This window comes from Dermacentor silvarum, chromosome 10 (genome assembly GCF_013339745.2).
Source record: "Dermacentor silvarum isolate Dsil-2018 chromosome 10, BIME_Dsil_1.4, whole genome shotgun sequence".
NCBI classification, from domain to species: Eukaryota; Metazoa; Arthropoda; class Arachnida; order Ixodida; family Ixodidae; genus Dermacentor; species Dermacentor silvarum.
The window spans coordinates 50838665-50863047 of record NC_051163.1 but is presented as its reverse complement, the minus strand read 5'-3'; the positions used below and the strand labels follow the sequence as shown (position 1 = coordinate 50863047).

Below are 24383 nucleotides of genomic sequence, written 5' to 3'. Positions count from 1 at the left end.
ACAATTGACGGACACGCCTGTCATGTTAAGTTGAGCATGCAAAAAAAAAAGAGGGGGAGTTAAAGGAAAGACACCAAGACCTGGTCGTGCCAGACGAAGCAAAGGGCAAGGTCGCGGTTCAGCTGTTAAGCGTCTTACACATGCACAATTGACGGACACGCCTGTCATGTTAAGTTGAGCATGCAAAAAAAAAAGAGGGGGAGTTAAAGGAAAGACACCAAGACCTGGTCGTGCCAGACGAAGCAAAGGGCAAGGTCGCGGTTCAGCTGTTAAGCGTCTACACATGCACAATTGACGGACACGCCTGTCATGTTAAGTTGAGCATGCAAAAAAAAAGAGGGGGAGTTAAAGGAAAGACACCAAGACCTGGTCGTGCCAGACGAAGCAAAGGGCAAGGTCGCGGTTCAGCTGTTAAGCGTCTTACACATGCACAATTGACGGACACGCCTGTCATGTTAAGTTGAGCATGCAAAAAAAAAGAGGGGGAGTTAAAGGAAAGACACCAAGACCTGGTCGTGCCAGACGAAGCAAAGGGCAAGGTCGCGGTTCAGCTGTTAAGCGTCTTACACATGCACAATTGACGGACACGCCTGTCATGTTAAGTTGAGCATGCAAAAAAAAAAGAGGGGGAGTTAAAGGAAAGACACCAAGACCTGGTCGTGCCAGACGAAGCAAAGGGCAAGGTCGCGGTTCAGCTGTTAAGCGTCTTACACATGCACAATTGACGGACACGCCTGTCATGTTAAGTTGAGCATGCAAAAAAAAAGAGGGGGAGTTAAAGGAAAGACACCAAGACCTGGTCGTGCCAGACAAAGCAAAGGGCAAGGTCGCTGTTAAGCGTGTTTGACATGCACAATTGACGGACACGCCTGTCATGTTAAGTTGAACATGCAAAAAAAAAGAGAGAGAGAGAGTTAAAGGAAAGACACCAAGACCTGGTCGTGCCAGACAAAGCAAAGGGCAAGGTCGCTGTTAAGCGTGTTTGACATGCACAATTGACGGACACGCCTGTCATGTTAAGTTGAACATGCAAAAAAAGAGAGAGAGTTAAAGGAAAGACACCAAGACCTGGTCGTGCCAGACAAAGCAAAGGGCAAGGTCGCTGTTAAGCGTGTTTGACATGCACAATTGACGGACACGCCTGTCATGTTAAGTTGAACATGCAAAAAAAGAGAGAGAGTTAAAGGAAAGACACCAAGACCTGGTCGTGCCAGACAAAGCAAAGGGCAAAACACGAGAAACACGAAAGAAGAAGAAATAGCCTGCAAATATGACGGTAACAGCGTGGCGAAATAAGCATGAAATTAAAAAGCAAGGGCAAAACCCGAGAAACACGAAAGAAGGAGAAGTAGCCTGCAAATATGACAGTAACAGCGTGGCGAAATAAGCATGAAATTAAAAAGCAAGGCACAATAATGTGGGTGGTTTGGTCCGCTCCCCCACTGGGGTAGTGGGCATTCTTTCGACATCACACACGTGTTCGGCTTGCCTATGCGGGGATTAAGTTATGATTTTAGCTAATTTAACTTATGGACAAAGAAACGAGATGTTTCCCATGCGTTCATTTATGCCGTGCGTGATTGTTCTAAATTTGTGGATAAAATATGACTCTCTGTGTTCCCGTTCACGAGAAGAGCGGAAGCCTGACTGGAGAAGAGTGACACGTATTTCATCAAATGAATGCTAAGGCAGACTGATATGTCTTGAGAATGGGAGATGTGGTGGTGCGCGGGTGTGAGCTCTGTGGTTATTTAGACGGAGTCTGAACGCGGTTCCAGTCTGGCCTATATACTGTTGGTCGCAGACTTCACAATGGAGCATGTAGATCACATTGCTGCTGTCGCCATTTAGAGGTTCCTTAATTTTGAATGTGAAATCAGAGGAAGTAGCCTTAGCAAGACAGGTTGAAGTCATGTGCTTACAGACCTTGCAGCGGGGTTTACCACAAGGTCTGCAGCCTGATTCTATGTTTTGAACCGTGGTTGTTCTAGCTCTGACGAGGATATCTCTTAAATTCCTTCCCCGGCGTTAGACAACTCGGGGTGGCTCTGTGAAAATTGAAGACAAACGTGTGCTCTGCTGAATGATATTAAAGTGTTTGGCTAGGATGTTGTTCACGCGCGGTAATGTAGATGAGTTGGTTTTTCAGATGGCGGGGCTTTGATCCCGTCAAAATTTCATTTCTGTCTAAGGCTTGTGCTCGGCTTATAGCATCATCAACAATACGTTCCGGGTAGTGCTTCGCCACCAGGGCCGTTCTGAGTTCCTTTGCATGACATTGGAAGTCTTTCTCGTCAGAGCAGATGCGGCGGTATCGGTGGGCCTGTGACAGTTGTTTTTTCATTCATTTTCATTTCCATTCATTTATCATTTCTTAAATTCAATTAATAAGTACAAGTAATTTGCCCTAGGTTGTCCTTGGTGTCATTGTTTGTTGGCTTCTTATGACATTATATATATATATATATATATATATATATATATATATATATATATATATATATATATATATATATAAACGAGAGCAGGGAAACCGAGGGGCTCGATATTTGGTTATGACGAGATAGATAGGTAGATAGATTCTCTGTCACACAGTGTTTTAACAGCACGCCCTTGCAATACTAGCGATGCCGGTTGCAGTTGGCAGTGACGCGAGCCTCTTTAAACAGGGCGTGCACCCGAGATCTTGCATACGCGATTTCTGCGTAAATGCAGCCGCCCCAAGGTCGTCGCCGCGACATTGCTCTCGCCGCAATCGTGTTACTTTTTGCTTGGTCCTGTGGCTGCATTTCCTTTCTTTCTTTTTGAACACCCTCGCCCCGGCAATGCAACGGCGTTGATCTCGCTTCGCACACGCCGCAGCGAAGTGGTGTCAACGGACTCGTGACTTCCCTTCGAAGTATACATACTGCATAGGTTTCAACGAGAAGTCTATATAAGTCTACTGTACTTGGCTTCAAAGAAGCTCAGTGTATGCGGCTTATAAAACGCCCCATGAAACATCCACGTCGGGGCCCGATAAACATGCCTTAAAAGCAGGAGCGGTCAATATGGACAACGAAGAACCCAATCGAAACCGGTCCGTCCAGTCGAAAACCCAAAACAACTCTCGAAAGACAAGTACTTAGGGTGAAGCTGTCGTCGTATCACAGACGAGATGATATCTGCTGGACAGCGTTCACCTCGCGATGGGGCGGCGGCGAGGATCTATTTTTGCGGTAACAGCAAAAGGGGCGGACGCGTCGTTTACTTACATTTTATTTCTCAAGCGTGAAATTCGGATGACTGGTGTCGATTGCGAACCGAGTTTCGGTAAACACTGTCGGCAGAGTCTCAGCGCGGGTCTCGCCGAAATGCCGCGAACTGTGCCGTCACTAACCATCTCGTCAGTTAATGCCAACTGGTCAAACTTGGAGAACGGCCGTGAACCTGAAGCGATAACATCGTAAACACACCCTGCAGGAGAAAACTTACCCCATTAATTAGCGGAGCATTGAATCCAACCATGAAATTGTCTACGTTCTAAGACCGGCGCGCCAATGACGTCGGTGCCCGATATGTGGGGAGGAATGCGAAATCGCTGATGTGCGGTTAAATCTAAAAGGGAGAACCCGGTTATATTACTCTGGCGCCGGCTATGATGTGGTCCGGCATGATTATTTCAGCCAAGGACGCCGGATTTTCTGCGACATGGGGTCCTTATAACGCTATCGCGTTAAAAAGAAAAGATGGTCCGAAGGATTAAAACCGGTGGTACCAAATAATGTTAAACTATATTGAATACACAGTTCGCAGAAGCCACAGCGCATGCGTCGTTTCGGGGGAAAAAATCATCCTCAAACGTCATTCCTTATAGACACCGTGGTCGCTTGAATCGACGGCCATGAACCAGATCAAAGCCATTACGCGGCGTCCGCTTCCAGGTGCTTATATCGCCGAGTCCTCGGCGAAGCGAGCGCACTTCCTCGAACCTCGAGAAGCATACGGAAAAAGAGAGATATCAACATCCTGATAGCTCCGTAGCGATGCTCTCATCCCGTGGTGTCGTGACTGGACCGGCGGTGATTCCCAAGTCCCTCTGTATATACGTATATACAAGGGAGCAAAAAGTCCACGTTTTATAAGCGCTTCAGGGACCTGCCGAAGTACACCTTGCTTGTATACTTCTGTCTCGAGATCCCATACTTTGCTAATATCTCAAGCGGAGCGCCATGCACGTTAATTAGCGGAATAGAGCAGGCCTCCGCAAAGGATAAGATGAGTATGTGGGTCTGATTGGTTATGGCTCATATTATGCTACTAGTCGGAAGTGTGTTGTTATCTCTTCGTATGTCCGCGTCTTGTTACGACAGCGCAGTAGTTGGATTCTACAAATTTTTCGTTATACAGTGCCTGGGTATCATTTTTACTGCAGTCAGAGGTCGCAACACAAACGGACGCGGTTGTCGTTGTTACCCAGAAAAGCTGTATTGGGGCAACACTTCTAGAATGGCGCTCACTACTGCACATTTCTTGCGGGTATACTTTCTTTTATGTTACGTCAGAGTTAGTTCCCTTTATAGTCGGGATGTCACCGGAAACTTCCGTCTATATCACTTCACAATGCGTATGCATGTCTCGCGAGTCAACGCATGCTGCACCTTCCGGGAGAACTCAAAATTCCGGAACTACCTACGCAAACGTCTCGAAGGAAACAAACACCTTTCCCCCCCTCCCCCGCCCTGCCATCTACAAACAATCAGTGCACGTTCACGGCCATCCTCAGTGTCAGCCCTGCGCGGGAGTGCGTATGCCGGCTCGTGGAACTCCCACCCCTCCGGTCTCGGCGACGTCCCTCGCCAGAGCCGACGAGCCGAGGCCATGTCTCCACTGGCTGCAAAGCTTTCGAACCACCGACCGACCGAACCGAGGGGCAACAAAGGCTCCCCTCGGCGTCTCTCTTCAGGGTCCCCCCCTCCTCCCCCGCCAGGGCCTCCCCCCTACACCATCACGGAACGGGCGGCGCGGCTTCGGAGGAGGAGGAGGCCAGCGGGAGAACTCCTCGCTCGCCCCCCTACCTGCCATGGCGGACTCTCGCTGCTGGTGCGGTGGTAGTGGCGTGCACCTGTCTCCCCGGGGCCAAGATGGCGCCGTCAGGTGTCGCTGCGCGCGGCGTTTGGCGTGCGGGGAAGAAGAACGCGAGGCCCTCGATTGGGCGAGGAGGTGCCGTCCCCTTCCACCTGCGCCGCCGACACACCGGCGGTACACCAGCCGGCATCGGCGGCAGGCCAGGCGTAACGGCCGCATGGCTCGCTGACGGCGCGCGCGAAGCGGCCGAGAGCCCGCCAAACAGGTTGGCAGCCATGGCGGACGAACAGGAGACTGGTTTTTCGGGTTTAGCCGGTAGCCCTGAACCGACGAGCGAGGACCGGGTCGGCCCGCCAGCACCACCGACACCGTCAGCCGCCGCTCGCGGTGCCCACAGGTGGGTTGCTGCCCGTGCTCTCTGATGTATGGGCCGCCCTTTTGTCCCAAGTGCGTGTTACTTGTGCCTTCGTGCGGTTTGTAGTGGTGGTGTCCCCTCCGCGTACGCCTACCTTGCCAATGTCTGACACGCGCGCCGCCGCGAGCAGAAAAAAAGGCGCGGGGCTGTGCTTCGTTTACCCCGCGTGTCTCGCTCATCCTTCGGCGGCCCTTCTGCTTCTGGGACGACGACGTCGTGGTACACGTCCGGCATCGACCCGACGGCGGCGGCCCTCGGACCAAGACGCCCGCCGAAGCCGCGTCTCTGGGATTATGACACGTCGTCGTCGCCGCCATCCCCTCCCGTGGCGATGGCGACGTTTTGCGCTTTGTTCTGCCACTGCTGATGACGTGGACGCGCGCGTTCTCGTTCGTGACTCGGGCCGTGGACGCGGAGGCGTCCAGACGTACACGACTGTGCGGCACGCTTTGGCGAACGCGTCGTCTGCTCGAGAAAAAAAAAAAAAAACAGGTGCTTCGGTGTCGTCTGCGAAGCGGAGCGCCATTGCCGTTCCAGAAGTCGGCGCGTCGTCTGCAAGGGAGAGAAAAGAAAGAAAAAAGGCCTCGCTTCGCCGCGCCGAGCAAGGTGGTTCGTGTCGTTCGCTTCGTGGAAGTCGAGGCGTAGGCATAAAGATCGCATCTGATATTTTTTTTTTTCTGCGCACCTTGAGGAGAAACGCAGCAGCCCTTGTGTGCAAATCGCGATACCAGAGCTAGGCCGCGCGGCGTAATGTGCATGCAGACACCGGAGTGCTCCGTAGCAGACGATACGATCTGGTTCGGCCTAACGACCTGCTTAGCGCGTGCGGATTGCGATTGGCTGGAGCCTCGTCGATACAGCGGTCGAATATCGGGAGCGCGCAACAGGCGCCCGCCTCGCGCTCGTAACAGCTGTTATGTAGTTTGCGTGCTTTTAATATTGATTGACGTTACAACTAGTGGTGTGTTGTGCGAAATGGTCGTTGTAGAACGAGGTGCTCGCTTAATCACAATATCTCTTTTTAACATATGTTTACAGTTTGATGTAATGCGTTTTTTGGTCTTGTTTAACGTCCAGTGTTCTGTTTCCGTGTATGTCCACAGTGCACCTTATATTGCTCTTCATCTTCGCAAAACCGTAGCAGTGTTCAGTCGCCATCTGCTGAAAGTTTCAATCTTTCAACCGCGCTTCCTACGGATGTTTATGCAAAACATCGTGAACTGTCACAGTAGAGATTTGTTACGCGCAATTTGAAAATCGAACGATGCGCAAGATTCGTTGCAGGAAACTTTAGATTCCGCTTTGTCTTCTAACCCTAAAGGTACAGAACACTCATATCTCGTGTCTCGGGAGCTGTCTAGCTCTAATCCCGCTTCTCAGGTGTCGTGTAGCAGCGTTCTCAAGTGTCGGCATTCCGGAAGGAACGAGCAGACGACGGCGGAGAGCGAGAGGGCATAGCCGAAACGTCGCATCGCAGCTTTTTTGCACGAACGAGTAGTAGTAGTAGAAGTAGTGTGGCGTTAGTGGTTGTGATGGTAGTTCTTAACAGGGAAATGGCGCGGTAACTTTCTCCGTAGTACGCTTCTGTCACCGCGGAGAGCGGAAGGACATTGCCGAAACGTCGCGTCACGTGCCCTCTTGGACGAACAAGTATGCAGTAGTAGTGAGTAGTATTTGCAATGATGCTAAACGTTCCTAAGACGAAAAGGCACGGCAACTACCGCACTGGTATACACTTCTGTCATCGCCGAGAGCGAAAGGGTATAGCCGAAACGTCGCAGCCTTTTGTGCACCTACCAGGCGCCAGCCATGTACTTCGCTGCCACGCGAGTTCTCCGTGCACGATCTCGGCCCCAACCGCGGCGACAGCAACAACAGCGAAAAATTCCGCGTAAGGGATGGGAAACCATGTCTGAAAGCCAACACTGCCAGAGCGTCGTGGAGTATTCTTGTCAGGCAGACAGACAGGAGACAGCGAAGTTTACCTGCGGGGGAGGGAGTCGGGTACGATGGGGTTGGGGGGCCAAAGGGGGGGGGGGGGGGGAGGCTTTTGTGTAGCTGGATAGCTCGGTTCGTCGAACCTATTGTGTACGTACGAGGAACGCGTTCGCGCTTGACCAGCTCTTGCCTTTTGTGCGCGGCCACGCGCACTTCTTGTGGAGGTGACGACGCGTCTCTGCCTATAACTGCTGCCGCCGCGCGCCCTCATCTTTTCCCCTACGCACACCGCGCCGACAATAGACAGGCGTGCTAAGGCCGTAAAAGAAAAAAAAAAGTTGTAGGTAAACTGTTTACTCGGAAGCCTCGACAAAGCCCGTCCCACTCCGTACATATGGACCTCCTCTCTCTCTCTCAATCTACCTGTCGGAACGATAGACGGCTTCACGGCAGGCCACCTTTAATCGATTCTCGCTTCTAAAGCTTTTGTTTTATTTGTTCGTTATATTCGAAACGTCTTTTTCCATTTAGTTGGTTCGTTCGCGCCGGGGCGACAGCCGGATGTGGCTCTCATCAAGGTGCCGGAACGCGTATAGTGTCCTTCCTTCCTATATGACTATAGCTACCGATCATCATTGCAGTCAGGCGTCAAGCTCGGCCATGCAGGCGAAGTCTTTTTTCCTCCGACGACGCGACCAATGTCCTCGAAATAAGCACGCCCGGCTAATAATCGTCAGGAAGTGCATAAAGGTGCCAGAGAAGGAAGCACGAGAAAGCTGACACCGGCAGGCTTTTCGGACCAGGTGGCGTCCTGAGAGAGTCAGTTGCAAGGCGTCAAACCTTGCGCGGTCGTCGTTTCTGTGTTTATTTCTGCGAGCCGCTCACGCATTTTCATGCGTTGCGTTATAGCCTGTCGTCGCGTACGCATTTAACGCGCGAATGAGAGAGCGTAAAGCAAAAAAGAGAGAGAGAGAGAGAAAGCTCGTGGTGTTTTCAGTGTTCCGCATCGATTGTTCCAAGCACGCGCTGCGACGCGATATTATATGGAAGCGTCACGCAATGTTGTTTATGCGTTGGCAGAAGTAACCTTTTCCCGCGCCGTCTTGGCTGCGTTTTTTCTCTCGCTTCCTTTCGCCGTCTTTTATTTATTTATACGCACTTCTCTGCGTTCGGCACTTCTTGATTCGACGTTCTCTGCCGACCGAGCGAGCGGTGACGTTCTCGAGGCGCGAGGGTTTGAGAAAGATGGCGGCGCGCGCGCGGGTGGGATGACGTCAGCGCCGAGAGCAGACGACGCTTACTGCACGCGCCGAAATTGGCCTCACGTCTCCCCCCTTTTTCCTTCTCGTTTCTTTTCTAACTCTCCTTCCTTGCGTTGACTCCGCTTCGCGAAGCGAAGAACGGGTATTCGCGAGTGATTCGGTCATCCGCTAAACCCGCGTCCTAGAGGTGTGCCAAGAAAGGGGGAAAAATAATAATAAACAATGAGAACGTGACAGGCAGACGCCGGTCAGTGGTCACTGTCTGAAAACAAACAGAAGTGACTCTGACAGAAGGCGTTCTCGTCGTCTGCTACTCGCGCCATTGACGTCGATGATGTTTCGAAAAAGCGTGTTTTCTGCAATGCATTTTTTCCCCCCTAGCCGCAGGGTAGCGAGCCGGTGGCAGAGAAATGTAACCGGGAAAACATTAAGTTTCGTCACGGAATTTTTAGCCTTGAAGTTATGGCCGCCATCGAACTACACAATTTGCCGAGCGATTAGCATAATGTGACGCTGCAAGACGCTGTATAACTCTAAAGCATGGAAGCTAAACGTTCATACGCTCTCTAACTATGCCTGTTGTCGTAATACGCTCTCGTTAACTCTTCTCAAGTTATGGAGTTGTTCAACGAAATTAATTATCCAGATTTCGAAAGCAACACAGAAATGTACAGCCCTGACATACGAAAGTGCGGACTATAGCCAGCTATGAATTGCGTCCCCGTGCGATCTTACTTTCGTGACTTCTGTTGACTTTCGAATATATGGTGTGCTTACAGGTCTAATTCTTCGTTTTCCCCCGATTCCGCGTCTTTCGAGACGTCTGCATTTTGCAAGTGACATAAAACCAATCTTGCTGCTGGACGACGTTGCGCGACGTCTGCACTGCTTGTCACGTGTCTTCCTTATAATACGCGCGTGTCGGCACTCTTGACCGGTCACGTTCTACGAGCTCATCACACAAAGACACTGGCGGAAAGGAAGTCTCTGCGGCTTGCGGAATAATTGGCTACCGTGCCAAATCGCCTTACAATCAGCACTGTCCGGTGCCGTTCGTCAGCGTAAACATTCATAAATCTGCTAAAAAAAGAACACGCGACAGCCGGATGTATCGAGATAAACATCCTATTTCTGCACTATTTCTGCACCCAAAAACCAACCAACCGTTTGACACCAGAAGGCTTTCATTGAGGAAAACACACACATACACAAAACACCATGCAAGTTATAGCCAGGAAAATGACACATAGTAACTGTGAGCATTAATAGTTCGGCTTGAGATTACGAAGAATGCATGGTAAATACTATGTTCGAGTAGCGAATTTTGCGGGAACGGATATAACAAATCAACCGATAACATTGCTACGGTGGAAACTTCTCACTGCAGTTGTGATACAATAAAGAGACTCGGTAATCAAAGTGTATTTTTGTACGGCGTTATAAACTTCAGTTTCCCTTAAGCTTCGAGCAAAGAAAGCAGATGACCAAGCAGACGACGCTGGGTCGCAAAGCAGACGACATTAAAAAAGACGAAAAAACTAAACTTTCCGCTGACTCGGCCTGGTGTGTTCACTTATTTCCGATGTATACAAAAAAGGCTCGTTCTTGTGCAACAACGTAGTTTTATTCGGCGTTATAAATTTCAGTTTCCGCTTCGCTCTGAGCCAAAAAACAGACGACCATGCATGCAGACGACGCTCTTAGCGAAGCAGACGACGCTCTTCGCGAAGAAAGAGAAACACTTGCCGCTGGTGCGGCGTCGTCTGTTCGTTGGTTGCTGCCGTGGCGCCTAGGAGAGGCCATGCATGCATGCAGGCATCGGCGTCCGGCCAAGATGGCGACCGTGGAGAGGGCGATGTTCAAAATGGCGTCAACCTCCTTCCCGGCACCTGGAATTACCTGGCCGCCGGCGGGAGGCGGCGGCGCGCGTTCGAGGCGCCACGATGTAACAAAAAGTAAATTAGAAACAAAAAGAAGTAAAGAAAGAAGAGAGAAAAGAACGAATGACGTCGTTCGCCGCTGGAAGCGAGGAGGCGCTGGCAACAGCGCCAACTGCCGGGGGCGGCATTACTGCCGAGATTCCGCGTCGGTGCGCGAGAGGCGGATACAGCGTCGCGTATATATTAGAAAACTGCGCGCTACGAACGGAGCCCACTGAAACGTTGTTTGCGTTCGACGCATGACGTTCGCATGAAGTTAACAGTTGCGATCGTCTTGAGTACCTCACAATAATGCCTGTATAGGCGAGTAATTTGCCGCCGCCATTATGCGAATTTCGTTATAGATGATGCATATAATGGTCCGTTCGAATCGTTCAAGTATTCGTCTTTCTATTCATTTTAATTGCACTTGTGCATCAGTTACACAATATTCTTTTATCCACGGTTTTATCTTTTCCAGTTTTTTTGCTCCATTCTTACTATTATCTATACCTTTCCTACGAGCACTTGATTCTTGAATCACTCACCACAGAGATTACATGTCGTATTTAAGTATCACCATCGTCATCATAATCATCGGCTTCTCTTGAACGTGGCATAGATTCCAAAACATGTAACACGGATGCACAAATAAAGTATTCTTGGAATGAAATCTTCACAACAAGTCTGTGTTCTCGCCTAATGCGACACCTTGTATTAATGCGGGCTCACATACATAATAAAACAAGCAAACGAATAAAATGGCACCGTTTACTACTGACACCGACGTACAAATATATCGCTATAGTACGTTCTCGTCATTACTTTAAGATTACCAAGACGCCTGTGGTACTTCACTGACTGCATTTTAGCTCGGGTGATTATGCTTGAATACAAGTTCTTACATAATCGTAATGTTAAAAAAAAATCTGCATCTTGGACTTCGTTTTAGTAGACGTTAAGCCGTTTTAAAAGACGAAACATTGATCGCCAGAAGCGTCAACATGCTTTGGCATTTCCAGGGAGTTACAAGTCCAAAGGGCACCACCACTTCGCAGAAAATGGAATCTGCAACAGCACCGCAGGGACTCTCTTATTGAAACCACTAAATTGTCTTGTTAAAGTATATCGTTTTATTTTGCTCGAACTTCTATTTCTTCCACACTTATACAACATTGGACCCCTTATGCGACAGCGCCCAAATCGTTAACAAACAGCGTCTGCTTCTGCATTGTTTGCGGTATCCCACAAAATTCTTGGCCAACAGCCCATTTTGGGCATGTGTCACGGGCATTCAGGCCAACACCATCACCACCAACAACGAAGGCCGGAGGTGGTTCGAATGTCACTATACTTCTTACTTGATTTATCGATTCTGCTGTTTGCACTGATAATAATCCTTGTATTATTTATATGTAATCTTCGTCGAGGGTCCCGTTGCAGTCTTGTACTTTGGGACCGTCGTCTGTACATTTTATATGATGTAATTAACATACGATGTAATAATAATAAACTGATTGAGATTGAGATACTCCACATAGGAAGCAGTTTCTGCGATATTGCACCACTTCATGAACCGCACACACACTGCAAGCTGCCGTCGACCTCGAAATCACGCCGCGAGGGGACGCTAAGAACCACCCAGATTCCGACAAACGCGACCTATCGCCGTTGGTCCAGTTATGAGCGTTTTGCAAACCAGTCGACGCGTTTGCTAACGTCACGTAGCAGTTCGCTCCTGAATTTGTAAGATATGCAGAGAAGAGAGACCGAACTATAGCTAGACGCGCGTTGAGCAACTGTACGCATGCACACTCATTAAAACGCTGCGTCGTTGCGAAAATTACAAGCAGTGGAGCGAGTGATCAGTTGAAGTGTGCGGAGAATTGTGTATAGCAGAAGCCGAGTTTCGACACCGTTTCAGACGCAAAGTCTGAGCAGTGCTCGGTATATTTTCCTTGCTTATTTCATACCTCGTCTGCACATACGTGCAGTTTATATGCATTGCTGCTCTCTTTTTCCCTTACTTTTTTTTTTTCTTCCACACGTGCATCCAAGTCTTTTTCTTCTCCAATGCTTCTCTTTTATTTCTTTATTGAAACATTGCCCGACATTGGTGTCAAACGTGGCGCAATTCAAAATGGCATATAGTATATATAGTCTGTAATATACTCGGAATGTTATTGATCTGGACGTTGGAATTTAATTAGGCAAATGAATGGCTAGCATAGACAGCTTGTCTTCTGCAACGATTAGCAGACGACCCTGGGATTGGTGCGTATTCGTCACAAACGAGCAGAACGCACTCTAATGTGTTAATTCCCCTTATTGCCCAAGATGACCATAGTTGCACGACGCGCACGGCTGCTCATTGCCTCACAGTGATATAGACGCGGGCGCAATAGATTGGACTTCTTTGATTGAATAGATTGAACACGTTGTGCAAGGTGTGTAACAATTGGCTTTTGCGTGCCAAAACTGTTCCATTTACTTTCCGATGGCTCTCTTTACTTGTAAGAACGCACTGAGCTTATATACAATCTTCTTGATTGAAACTACAAGGCTATATACATATATTTACAGAATATAAAGTCTATACTAACGATCGTCTGTCTAATGGCTGTCGTCTGGTCCCTGTTCTAAACAGTAAAAGGCTCGGTAGCAATATAGGTGTGCTCTCGCTAATTGGCTGAAGCTGGCAATTTATTTCTCGCTCTTAATTACACTCTCATCCTTGGAAAAAATGCACCAGCGCGCGCAATCGCCTTCTTGAACCGGCTGCTTGGGCCACAATGCGGCGATTTAGCCAAGACAGAAGAGGGGACTGTAGCAGACGACAAGCAGACGACTTCAAGCATTTCGTCTGGACAGATGCACGCAAATGGCGGGCGTGTCACAAAAAAAAAAAAGGAAAAAAAAAAAGACGGAATGTAGGGAGCTACAGTGAAGGGGAAAAAGAAAATAATAATAAGGCGACGTGCGTTTATTTCGCTCCATCGAGTATACAAACAGTAATTCGCCGCCTTGTTCGACGCAAACATTTTTTTTTCTCTCTCTCTCTCCGGGAGAAAATTACTTCCTTCATCAGGACGGCCATGCGGCAAAACACACACCTATGGAACACACTGGGAAAGGGTCTGTGCATACACGGAAAGCTGCATGAACGTCGTCATCATCGCCGAAGGATAATTGGCTGCAAACACCGTGAAAGGAGTGGGAGAACGCGCATGAAAGGTCAGCGTCTGCTTGACGCTTGCCTCCCTTCCTTTACGGGGAGAGAGAGAAGCCACGTGGACTTAGTGACGTAGGCAATGGTCTCCGGCTGCGTTGCGTCGGCAACAGGTCACCGGCTTTTTTGGCCACGCGGGTAAATTACCGGCGCTCGCTGGCGCGCAAGTTTTGTTGATGGAGTGTCCGCGCAAAAAAAAGTGCGTTTTTCGCATCGCTGTGTGGCATGCCGAGGTGTGTTTACTGAGACAGAAAGAAAGATTAAATTGTGGTGTTCTTTCTTTTTTTTTTCTTTCCTCCGTTTTTTGTAACGTCTCAAGCCTCCGGCGGGCTCGGAGCATGTTTGTTATAATTATTCGTGCTTTTTTTTTTTTTTTGCTATTGCACAGTTGATACCGTGTTCACGGGAGCACTTATGGATTGCCTCGGAATTACCGGGGGCTAAAAAAAAAGGTAATGAAACATGATTTATTGTTCTGTGGTCGCGGGACCACGATTACGCTCAACGCGAACGCGGTTAATATCCGGTTTCATGAAAGAAATTATAGCGGTAAAGTGTTTCATCTGATGGTTTCGTGTCTTTTTGTTTTGCTTTTTTCTTCGCAGTTCTCCTTCCCTTTCTTATTTACCTTTCTCGATTTTCCGAATCTTTCAGTTTCATTTTTGTTCCTAACAAGCGTTAACAATCATGAGGAACAGCGGACTTTTCACATCCAACTGTGAGCTGCATTTTTTATTTTCAATTTAGATTAAACTAGATTAAAGCTTGGCGCTAAATATGCCTTTAAATTTAAGTTTCGAGGCTCCATTTTAAGTTTTCATTGTTCTATTGACGAGGCACAAATAGAACACTGGCTCTCTCTTTTGTTTTTAAAAACAAAAGATACAATAAAGCGCAGGAAACAGATGAAATACAGCATCATACCTGGAACACACAATATAGGGCCGCGTCAAACATGCGTCCATGCCTTGTGTAGTCTAATAAGTACACGGTCTTTACACATGGCTTATCGCATACGTGTCGCCTGTCGCGACCAATCAGTGCTGATATCATCGCAGTAGCGCGCGCACACACACGCACACACATTATATATATATATATATATATATATATATATATATATATATATATATATATATATACAGTCGTACCCGGATAAGTTCGATATATAGGTAAATCGATATATCAAAATGAAATTTTTGTGCAACAATTTTTAAGGGTGTTTTACAGCTCTTCCATATGCATAATAATTCGTTACATGTGCGTTCGATATATCAGGGTTCGGCTGTATATATAAAGTTTTTTTTTTTTGCCGCTAGTTATTAGTAGTACAAAACATACAGTACGTACAACTAAACGTTTAATTCGATCTTCCGCTTCTTCCCATATATATATATATATATACATATATATGTATGTGTATGTGCGCGCGCGCGCGCTCACCCGCACGAAGATTATAGGCAGCGCGAGCGACACGTCACCCGGTCAGGAGGACAGGCAGCCGCACATGCAAAGCTGCTTGCGGCTGCACGCCTACTGCTATACAGAGTCCGCGGCGGTAACACATAAATAGCTGCAGCGCGCGTGCATATAATAACGCGGGCACGTGCTCGTCACGACGCGCGTGCAACGCGTGCGGCCGGCGAAATATATTTAGCCCGTAGTCCTAGAGGAAGGGGAGGGGGGGGGGGGGATGAAACACAAGGGGCTGGGCGCAACGTTTATCGCGCGGCCTCAATAAAGGCCTCTGGCGTCGCACGCACTATGTAGGTGAATGAGACGTGCGCACGATGTATGTGCTCTGCGAGTTGTCTTAGGAATATTATATGAACCAGAGAAGAAGGGAAACCAAGCGGATCGATTTTTTGTTGATCAAGCCGATATGTGGCCACATGGTGACCATCACTGCTTTCATAAAAGACTTTCCAATAAACTTCAGTTGTAAGTGACAGTCCGGTCTGTCAAGTCTTTCTTCACCCCTGCCGTTAAAAGCGGTCATACATTTACGATATAAGGCCCACAGGCGATGAAGCCAAGGAAAGCATCGGGGAAAATTAGCTGTTGGTTGTGAAATCGAAATGTTGATAAGCCCACGCGTAATTGCAGATGTTGTGGGTGCGGCTTCCGCCGGCGGCAAGTTATCATTTCGTTCATTTTCGCTTCCATTTTTTCTTCATTATTTTCTACGTTTTTCTTCGATTTCAACCGCAGCTAATTTCACCCGATGCTTTCCTTGGCTTCATTGTCTGTTAGGGTGTCCCAACTGTCACGCACCAAGATTTAAAATCATGCAAATGCCACGTAGCTGGACAGAACCAAGGTAATGTTGTTTGCCTTCGCTTGGAGATACTCAGATTATTTTTTTTACATTCCGCGTAATTGGATAATTAGTCTTAATTAATCAATCAACTTCTCAAATGTTGTAGTTCGATGAAAAGTGTCAATGAGAAAATTGTAGAGCGACACGAAACACTCCCGATGCATCTTTCGGTTGCTAAATAGGTGCTACACTAAAGTGTTTTTTTTTTTTTCCGAGCGTGAAAGAAAACCCGCGATGACACGAAATGTGCCTCGAGCGGCCAGTCGCGCGGCAATTTGCATGCTCTCTGACAGCGCATTCCTCTTCTCCCCCGCGATCCTTCCACGTATTTGCAACCTGCCACGAGCGAAAGAGCGGATATTCAACCGTGTCGTCACGGCGTTGGCTTTAGGCATTCTCGGTCTCCCCTTTCTACGATTCTATCTCCCCTCTTGAGACGTGCGCGCGAGTATACAAATGTATGGAGCTGCAGCCTCTGAAATGCTTTATTGGGGTGCTCACGCCTAATTACACCCTTCCAGAGGGCACTGTGTCGACTGCCAGTGAATTCCAGAGGGCACGGTGGAAACGGAGTTCCTTTGGCAGGTGTGGTAGACACGTCTCAGTTGCACCTGACATGTACATTATGCACACGTTCTCAGTCATCCCCCCCCCCTTCCCGACGTGGAGTGCAAGACAGCCACAGGAGTGGAAAAGTCGAAGGAAGAGCCGAGAAAAAGCTTCGCTTTAATGATTTATAACGTCATTAGTTAAGGTTCGTCAACTATCCAACTGTGCGCCTCGGCTTTCTCGTACAAGCCACCGTATACGAGCACGCGGGTCAATATCCTGAGACATGCAGTATACTTATGCGTTGACGAAATTGAGCGCCAGTGAGCTCAACCTCCCCCCCCCCCCTCCCCTTTATTTTTTTGTCTTTGTCTTTTTTTTTTTTTTTTGAGCTCCCAAGGAATCGCCGCGGATGAAAGCAATGTCTGTCTCCTCAAGTATATGACAGAATCGATGAAAAGGTGTCAGAATCGCGCTGACTGCCACGGGTGACTTGTTAGTATAAGTCTGGTTAGGTTTAAAAAAAAAACAACGGCTCAAACGGCTATAGTTTGCTGCTAATCATTGCTTAAGCGTGGACTTGCTCATCATTTGCTCTCCAACTTATAATAATCAACTGGTTTTCAACCCAAACGAAGCAAGGCGAAGCCCCCTGTGGTGTGAGTACTCCAGTGCAAGGATTTCCCCGTTCTTTTCTTTCCTCTTTCCGTACCACGTGACCAACGAAAGAACGGTCTGCCTTTAGCATTTTTTGTTGTGCATCTTTTTCTTTTTCTATTTCTTTTTTTTTTTTCTCGACGCCATCGTTTCTTTTCCGGAAACAACTTTGCCCCGAAGGAAAAAAAAGGCGGGAATTCTCCGCTCTACGGCGCTGTTTGTGCTCGCTTTATGGGGCAGTATAAATATAGTTGCGAAACAGCGGTTCACGATAAGCTCCTATAGGCCGAGTGGAAACCATTATAGTTGTATCGCATGGAGTAACCACGAAACGCACTTTGGAAACGGCCGTATACTGAAAAGTGCTCGGTATCTATAGGTAAGAAAGAATGTAACTGTTTGCACAGCCCTTCACCACAGGGCTGGGTTCGCTCTCGGTGACTCAGTCGAATACTTTGTTGCGAAACACTCGGGAAAATCGCGAAAACCGCGCGGGCGCCAGCGGTGTTTCGAAATTGGTGCGTTGCTATGGGGTCTTTGTGAGCCTGATCGGTCTTTCATAGAATTTCCTGGAAAGGAAGTCGTCCTGTACACATATTCGTCAATTGACTGCGCTTTCAACTCGTTTCTCTGACTCCTTTTATCATCATAGAATGTTGTTTTGCTCATATTTTCGCTGACAATTGCATGCATGTGCCGCAAATATACTGAGCGGCTGAGATAATTTGCGTGCGACGCACATTGAAACACTAACTGTCCCGGTAGTTCTTTTCGCCCGATTTCAAAGATTACGCGCCCACTAACTTAATGCGTTACGAAAAAACGTTCGAGCGCTTTCGTGGCTAAAAACTAAAGTTTTTGAGAAGAACTTGAGTTTATCCTAGTTGGTGTTTACTGCAGGACACGTTGGCCGCTAATCAAGGACAAAGACAGAGAAAGATAAACACGAAACGACGACACGGGCGGTAACTTGCAACTCATTTATTAAGTGAAACACATAGAAATATGAAATATATAGACAAATATGACATGCGCAGAACGCAGCACCAAGTCAACTCATCAGCCTAGCGGGCTAATGAGTTTGATGAGAGATGAGCGGACTGATGAACTTAAGTTTTTGAAGATGTGACGTAACAAACGATCTTAAGTAAAAGCAGTTCACTAAAACGTCGCTAAATAGGCACATCAGGCTGTAAAAAGCTTAGTGATATAGTCCGACAGCACCGTATCGATGCGAAAAGCTTTAAAACTGAGGTAGGCAAAAAGCCGGGTTGAACTACGGCAAACACCCCATAGCTTCAATATGATGACGTCATCGACCCCCTGTAAAGCACTACAGCTAACCGTGAAGCACTATTCAAAACAGATATCAGGCCTCTATATAACCTATAACGCAACAAAGACACGAAGTTGTACAGTCTACAGCTTACAAACGCCATCGGAGCTGTGCGGGAACCCGCCCGTAAAGTGAAGAAACATTCATGACAGTTCACCTGCAAACGACGCCCAGCACGAAGCCATAAAGGAAACCCCGTACACGGGTTCCCCCTTCAGCGAGGAAAGCGTCAATGTTCAAGAAACTCCCTTTTTAAACCCTACTAACACGGAGGGAAGCGAAGAGAATGTGTTCCACCGAACCTTTCAACGCCATCACGCGCAACCATTCGCAGAGCGCCGAGCCATTCGCAGCAGCCAGCTTGCGCAACCAATCAGCGAACCGGCCAACCCGATAACGAAACTCCGCAGCGCGGCTCGGTCTGATTCGACGCGTTAATCAGAGCAGCTGCACAACGAGCGACCAATGGGGTGCGCGCGCCCGGGGTTTGCGCCCCGCTGAGCTTTCATTGGACGAGCGCCCATCCCCCACAAAAGCTATTTTTATCACAGAGCGCAACCTCGACGGAGAGGGCGGTGCTCTCGCAAGTTGAAGCTCGCGTTTCACGTAGTACAACGGCGAACCAAGTGTTCGCGCATCCGCAGGCGTCACAGACGGCGTTTGACGAATGGCGTCGCGTCCAGTGAGCGCCGTCTGTTAACCGCGGTGTCGGGTGTCGTGCAGACGGCGTGCAGACGATAGCAGACGACGCCGCCGGCGCGGGCAGACGTCTGCTTTGTGTGGCTGCGGTGTCGGGTGTCGTGCAGGCGATAGCAGACGACACCGCCGCCAGGCCGTCTGCTTTGTGTGGCCGCTAGGGAGCCTACATCGTTGAACGTAGGCCCCCTAGTGACCGCTCGCGCTCCAGTGCGGCCGCGGTCTGGCTAATTATGTGCAGCGTGTGTGGAAGTTGAAGTTGGCACTGATTTGGGGCGAATTTGAGTGCTCGCGCGGGTCTGCCTTCTGCACTGAACTTCATGGCTGTTAATCGAGCCTATGTGGTAATACCGGGTGCCTCGGTTCTATTCAACTGAACTTTTTTAAAGAAAGTGGCGCGTCTTTCCAATGAGCGCAGTTGCGTGCAGTTCGTAGTAACCTTGAGTTACGGCGAGTATCTAATTAATTTGAAAAGTTTTATTATGCGGATTTTTAAATATTCATTTAATGGCATATTGTGTAGTTTAAAAGTTGCTGACCGTTCTAATAAACACCGAATGAAGTTGTTTCCACGACTATCTTTTATGTGGTTCTTTTCTTCGGGCTCTGAAGAAAGCCTCCGAAGTAGGAAAAGATAAAAATAAATGACGTCACAGGGCGCTTGCTCGCCTGGATTGCAGTGCCTTTTGTTTGTTTTGTTGGTAGGTTGTTTGTTCGTTTTCGCGATACCTCACAGATATATAGTTACCTGATCAATGACGTTTCTTCCTTAGGCAGTCTGCAGATTTCTTATATGTATTTAGCGATGTATTATTTAGTGAATTTCGGTGTGCTGGCACAGAAGTGGCGCGTTTATTCTTTGTATTGTTTTACACTAAACATTCGGCATTACATTCGATACTCGATGCCAGAAATTTTACGAGTGTTCGTATTCGCAACGGTCAATTCGTGATTTGAGTCATTGAACACAAGCTAAAATTTATGCGGAAACGTCTCACTTTTTTGTTTCCTTGACTCAACTCACCAATGTCTTCGGTATAAGTGGCGTGAGCCCGTGCTCCAAACTGGACATCTTGCCTTTGTCCAGCAGGTGGTACAGAAAAACGTGGCAGCCATGACGTATTTCCGGTGGTTGCGCGAACGCTTCCGGCACCTGCAGTACGCAGAGAAGCATGGCCTTAGAGATTAGCGTCCATTATACTTAGAGGAAGCCGCCGCTGGAGCTGGACGGCCATTATTCCACAAACACGATCGCATGAGCTGCACAGTCACGTTTAAAGACTACACAGGGTCCCCCTAGAGGGCGCCAGTTGCCCACAAATTTGTCACTATATGAGGGCAGTTAGGGCGGCAACAAGTTGTTTTCCCTGCTGCGAGCTGAACCATTTCGGCGATGGAGGAAGTTTTCTTATCTTCCTGCATGATTTCAACATGATAGTGTATACAAATATTTGCAACTATTACGTTCTTAATACATAGTTCTCTTATTGGTAATTTTATTTAGGCATTGCGAAATAGTTTATTTCTTCATATATTAAAGCACTATTTAGTGATGTCATTTTTATAGGATTTTGGGAATAAACAAATGTTCAGTAACCATACTTCTATTTTGGCGTGGCCGTCAAACTTAACACTTTATCTTTTCCTCTTTTGTTATTTTGTCTAGTCAAAATTGTCAATTTGTAGCATTTGAGTAGAATTTGGAGAACAATGAAGTACAACAACGTTTGGAAGAAAAACACACATGCGTTTGTGGAGCAAGAAAAAAAGAATAATTTTAATAATAGCAGAAACTCTACCTTGGTTATTTGGGAAGCACATTTGGCATCATTCATTCGAAGCTTCCCAGAAAATATACTGACATTAGGACTTTGAATATACTCTGTTCCTGCGCGAACCTGGCTTGACGAGCACTAGTTTTCTGGTACGTGGGTCGGGCGTATAGAAACAATCCGGCGTCACGTGTTTTACCCGCTCTTGACAATACAATAAACACGCCTCAGGCGAAAGAGCGATAAGTAGGGGTGAAAGGTACAGTGATCGAACTCCGCTCCGAGACTCCTTTAGGGGCCTTCGGTAACAAACGTTGCCAGTGTACGGGCATGTCGTACGCAACAGCAACCACACAAAGCAGTCAATAATAGCGTCATCGAGCGCATGCAGTCAACGACCAAGCGAGATCAATGAGCCGTCCCAAGGCGTGTAATCGGCTCTTTTCAGCGACCGAACAAATAACGCGATAGAAAGCGTAATAGACACCCCGATCACAAGCAGCAGCAAAAAAGCAAATTAGTAAAAGCGAGCAGACAGGGAGACTCCAATGTACAAGAGCTAACACCCCCTCCCTCGGTCCCCGATCAAGCGTAAATAAACCTCCCGGCGCAAACCGCAATACCACTCCATTCAATCCACGCGTCTTTTGGATAGCATGCGTGGTGACAGAAAAAAAAAAGAAAAAGCACAATCATCTCGATATCCACGACTCTCCAAATACTTGCTTGCTTTCATTCTCACTCCAACAGCCAACCGGCCCCCTCTAATCGAACCGCACCCCACGATTATTCTTCGCACACACACACCTAATCGGAATTATTCGCACACCTCATCAGAGCAGTTATAAGAAGACGCGATCGCCACGCCCCTCTTTTGTTGATCCACGTCGTCGAAGGCTTGGGCACGAATAAACCTTTTTTTCATTGACCGCGCATCGGCGATGGAGCGGCAAAATGCACAACAATGGCGACCCAACCCGTCGGCACCCACTAGCTGTATACCGAACAAACACAATCCAGCATCCATACAATCTCCTCCACTTTCTTGTTATTATTTTAGTTTTTTCAGTCCCTTTTCATGCAAGCACGCGCACTCAAAGTGAGCATCGACTTTGTAAATATCGATTACATGCAGAGCACGTGTATGACGGGGTGAACGGGAGAGCGAGTGAAAGAAAGACCTGTGAAAGAGAGGACAGTCCGGTTGCCAAGAAACGCTTGTGCATCGAAGAAGAAACCCGCCATTCTTAGCCATTCTTACCCTGCCTCCGGCATTCGATACATGCGGAATACTATATGTATACCACGCCGCTGGGGGGCGCTTCTGTGCGTCGCTGAATGGACGCCATTGTGTGTACGCCAGTCATCCCTCTAGTATAGTCTCCTTTCGCCCCCGTTTTCTCACTCTTCTTACCCTCTTTCCCACCGCGGCTCCGGATTCGGGCGGCTCCTCTGTAAGGCGCACTGACGAAGGAGGAAAACCGACACAACGTATTAAAGAGGGGGGTATCAACCACAGAAAGCCTTTACTGGAGAGGTATTATACACAATAGAGGCTTTTTTATATATGTGTGGGAGACGGGCAGTACGTTAAGGGGGGGGGGGGGGGGGGCTGAGTTGTTATTAATGTTCCCCGGCACCCCGAGGAAGCAGTTCGGATATTATCACAGCTGGCCTGAGTGCTATAGGAACACCGTTTTTTAACTAGGAGCCAACTGCTTGCTACGCGTACAGTCACATATATGTATGTACGATGTATGCGTATAATCGTTTATGGAACGCCGAAAGACCGGCTCGTTTATAGATGTATTAGCACCATAAAGCTGGCTGGATAGTATGAGTGCCCCCGTTGAAGCCACCAGCTCGTCACTTTTTCAGTATTTAGCACTACGGCCGCTGAATTTTTCAATTTAGGACCACGGCCTTATTTTCCATTGAGCGGCCGTGTTAGGACCCTCCGTTCGCGTATACAAACCAGCGCTGCAGTAGCGCCACCTTGTGACATTGTGGTCAGTCATAAGGTGCCGTAGGTGCGTTTTCAATTATGTGAATAATTGTAAATGGAGGAGAGGGGGGGGGGGTGTAGTCGCGGAGCACTGTCCCCTAATTATTACTTTATACTGCAACGCCTTTTACGCCAGCAGCTAAGTCGCCCATTAAAATAATTGTTCTGCATGCTGTTGTTGAACTCGGAAGTGACATGAGGGCGCCACCAGCGCAACTGCTCGATGCCTCGGTTAAAGCGTAATCACACTCATATAATGACAACGTATTATGTAATGTATCCTCGTTTAGCAAGGTTGTGTAGGGTGTACACACACATACGCGAAAAAAAAAATTTTCCCTCTTCATTTTAGAGATTGGTGTAGCTCTCATATGTCCTGCAGGGGCTTACATCTTAAATCGGCCTGCGCATTTGCTCCCTTTATATTGCCTACTTTCAGCAATTTGCAGACGGGGTTTCACGATCCTTTCCTTACATTTTTTTTTTGACTGCAGGTGTGTTCAATCAACGTCTAAGTTTATGGGGGGAGGGGGGGGGGGCAAAATCTGTTTGAAGCCTTTCACAGAGCCACCCAATGTTTTACTCACTCAGAGGTAGTACATATACCCAAACTGAGCGGCAATTAGCTGTCTCTTTAAACACACAACCGGTGGACAATAGAATACGGTGGACATGAACATGCACACTGCATAGTTTATCGAAATATCACGTATTTATAGATAGTGAATTTTTAATTACACGTTATGAACAGGAAAGCATTGCGACAGAAGTAACTATATACATTATTAAACAAAGGTGCTTAATACGTTGCCTAATTTGGGTACAAAGTCAAACGAAAGCACTCGAAAGGCAGGCGTGTCCACGTTATACATCCGGGCAACTACATCATGATGTCACTATACCGGGCTCCATCGTGTACACACTAACCGGCGACTCGCCGCTCCCCCGTTTCGCAATAAGCGACGTTTCGAATAACCGGCGGCGCTGTATACACCGCGCTTGCGCAATGCGCGACCTACACTTAACCGACCGTATACTTTCAGCGTCGACCGCTAGGGGGCGTCCCCGACTTCTCCTATAGTACACGGCCTTTTGTCGGGGCGAACGGTTGTTGCGGTGGCCAAGGCTTTGCGGCTCGCTCTAACACTATGTCGCAAATCCTCCTCCAGACACTTGTGTGGCGTCGTATCGTTGGCGTCCGAGGTATACAGATATACG

The 24383-nt window shown here is 48.0% G+C and overlaps 1 protein-coding gene across 5 annotated transcripts in view; it reads left to right on the top strand.

Annotated features, from left to right (window-relative positions):
• Positions 1–5242: 5242 nt before the first annotated feature.
• The window catches only part of LOC119431242 (protein grainyhead), a 128091-nt gene continuing 108950 nt past the window's right edge, over positions 5243–24383 (top strand). For all 5 annotated transcript variants that reach the window (XM_037698720.2, XM_049657541.1, XM_049657542.1 and 2 more), the window contains exon 1: positions 5243–5464. The gene's annotated coding sequence lies outside the window, so the exon portion shown is untranslated. The remainder of the gene's footprint in view (positions 5465–24383) is intronic.